The 2,500-nt window shown below is 53.2% G+C and overlaps 2 non-coding genes across 2 annotated transcripts; both read right to left on the bottom strand.

Annotated features, from left to right (window-relative positions):
• Positions 1 to 155: 155 nt before the first annotated feature.
• LOC145746819 (5.8S ribosomal RNA) lies at positions 156 to 309 on the bottom strand. Its single transcript, XR_014281587.1, has one exon. It is a non-coding gene; the product is annotated as a 5.8S ribosomal RNA (ribosomal RNA).
• A 245-nt stretch (positions 310 to 554) lies between these two features.
• Positions 555 to 2,364, bottom strand: LOC145747698 (small subunit ribosomal RNA). Its single transcript, XR_014282412.1, has one exon. It is a non-coding gene; the product is annotated as a small subunit ribosomal RNA (ribosomal RNA).
• Between the last annotated feature and the right edge of the window lie 136 nt (positions 2,365 to 2,500).

The raw sequence follows: 2,500 nt of genomic DNA, 5'->3' as shown, positions 1-2,500 counted from the left end.
GACGCGGCGCGGCTCGCCGGCCGCCACGCATCGCTGACGCGAGCCCGAATACCAAAACTTTCCACCTTCAACCGAGCGGCGATTGCCCGTCGCCGGGCATACGCACGCGAGCCGAGCCGTCGCGGAGCCGATCCCGCCGGCCGTTGTCGTTTCTGCGACCCTGAGACGGACGCGGTCCCGGGATGAACCCGAGGCCGCAATACGCGTTCAGATCGTCAATGCTCAATGTGTTCTGCAATTCACATTAAATCACGCAGCTTGCTGCGTCCTTCATCGACTCGCGAGCCGAGTGGTCCACCGCCAAGAGCCATCGTTTGTTTGTTTGCTTTTCGCTCTTCGATTCCTAACCTCGATTCGCCATCCGGCTGAAAAAATCGCGTGACGCCGAGCGGGTCGCGGTCGCAACAAATAGTGCGACAAGCCCGCGCACCGCATGAAGCCTTCGGGCACTCGACGCCGACAAAACAAGTTCCTGATCGCGGGGCGGCGGACGCGCCGAGGCACGTCGCCGTCCCGGTGTTTGCTCTTTCGCTCTTCGATTTTTTTTCTCGCGCTAATGATCATTCCGCAGGTTCACCTACGGAAACCTTGTTACGACTTTTACTTCCTCTAAGTAATCAAGTTAGATCGTCTTTTCGGGCCAAGACCCAACCGTCGCCAGTCGAGCCCGGGCCCAATCGGAGGACCTCACTAAACCATTCAATCGGTAGTAGCGACGGGCGGTGTGTACAAAGGGCAGGGACGTAATCAACGCGAGCTAATGACTCGCGCTTACTGGGAATTCCTCGTTCAAGCGAAATAATTTCAATTCTCTATCCCTAGCACGACCGGGGTTCATCGGGTTACCCAGACCTTTCGGCCAAGGCGAACACACGTTGATCCGGTCAGTGTAGCGCGCGTGCGGCCCCGAACATCTAAGGGCATCACAGACCTGTTATTGCTCAATCTCGTGTGGCTAAACGCCACTAGTCCCTCTAAGAAGTTAAACGCCGGCCGGGAAGGCCGCGTAACTATTTAGCAAGCCAGAGTCTCGTTCGTTATCGGAATTAACCAGACAAATCGCTCCACCAACTAAGAACGGCCATGCACCACCACCCACAGAATCATGAAAGAGCTCTCAATCTGTCAATCCTCGCTGTGTCCGGGCCGGGTGAGATTTCCCGTGTTGAGTCAAATTAAGCCGCAGGCTCCACTCCTGGTGGTGCCCTTCCGTCAATTCCTTTAAGTTTCAGCTTTGCAACCATACTTCCCCCGGAACCCAAAGACTTTGGTTTCCCGCAAGCTGCCGGAGAGGTCGTCAAAATAACGCCCCCCGATCGCTAGTTGGCATCGTTTATAGTCAGAACTAGGACGGTATCTGATCGTCTTCGAACCTCTGACTTTCGCTCTTGATTAAAGAAAACATTCTTGGCAAATGCTTTCGCAGTCGTTCGTCTTGCGCCGATCCAAGAATTTCACCTCTAACGGCACAGTACGAATGCCCCCGTCCGTCCCTCTTAATCATTACCTCGCGCTCCGAAAACCAACAAAAAAGAACCGAGGTCCTATTTCATTATTCCATGCAACACTATCCAGGCGAAGCGCCTGCTTTGAACACTCTAATTTTTTCAAGGTAAACGTCCCGGCCGCCGCCGACACTCAGTCAAGAGCACCGACGGAAAACCGGAGGTAAAGCCAGAACGAACAGTGCACGCCTTGCGACGGACCGAACGCCTGCGCCCAAAATCCAACTACGAGCTTTTTAACCGCAACAACTTAAATATACACTTTTGGAGCTGGAATTACCGCGGCTGCTGGCACCAGACTTGCCCTCCAATGGATACTCGTTAAAATTTTTACAGTGTACTCATTCCAATTACAGGGCCTCGTTAGAGTCCTGTATCGTTATTTTTCGTCACTACCTCCCCGCGTCGGGAATGGGTAATTTGCGCGCCTGCTGCCTTCCTTGGATGTGGTAGCCGTTTCTCAGGCTCCCTCTCCGGAATCGAACCCTGATTCCCCGTTACCCGTAAGAACCTCGGTAGGCAGATACCGTACCGACGAAAGTTGATAGGGCAGACACTTGAATGATCCGTCGCCGGTGCAAGACCGTGCGATCAGCAAAGTTATCCCGAGTCGCCAACAAGACGAGCCGAAGCCCGGCAGGTTTTTGATATGATAAAGGCGCGCCTCCCGCAAGGTCGGCGCTTTTTGCATGTATTAGCTCTAGAATTACCACAGTTATCCAAGTAAAATTTACGATCAAATGAATCACGACTGATTTAATGAGCCATTCGCAGTTTTACCGTACGCAAGTTCGTACTGAGACATGCATGGCTTAATCTTTGAGACAAGCATATGACTACTGGCAGGATCAACCAGGTAACTATCGGCCGACAAAATACGCGAACGGAGTCTTTCGCTTTCCCCGTCGCGGTATCGCACTGTATTACTCAATCACTATTTTTGCTTAGCTCCTCAAACCCGGCGTAAGCCGCGATCTGGACGCCGTCGACACCGG

The sequence above is a fragment of the Corella eumyota genome, chromosome 3, assembly GCF_963082875.1.
Source record: "Corella eumyota chromosome 3, kaCorEumy4.1, whole genome shotgun sequence".
NCBI lineage: Eukaryota > Metazoa > Chordata > Ascidiacea > Phlebobranchia > Corellidae > Corella > Corella eumyota.
Note: the sequence above shows the minus strand (reverse complement) of the source record. Positions and strands in the feature narration are given on the sequence as shown.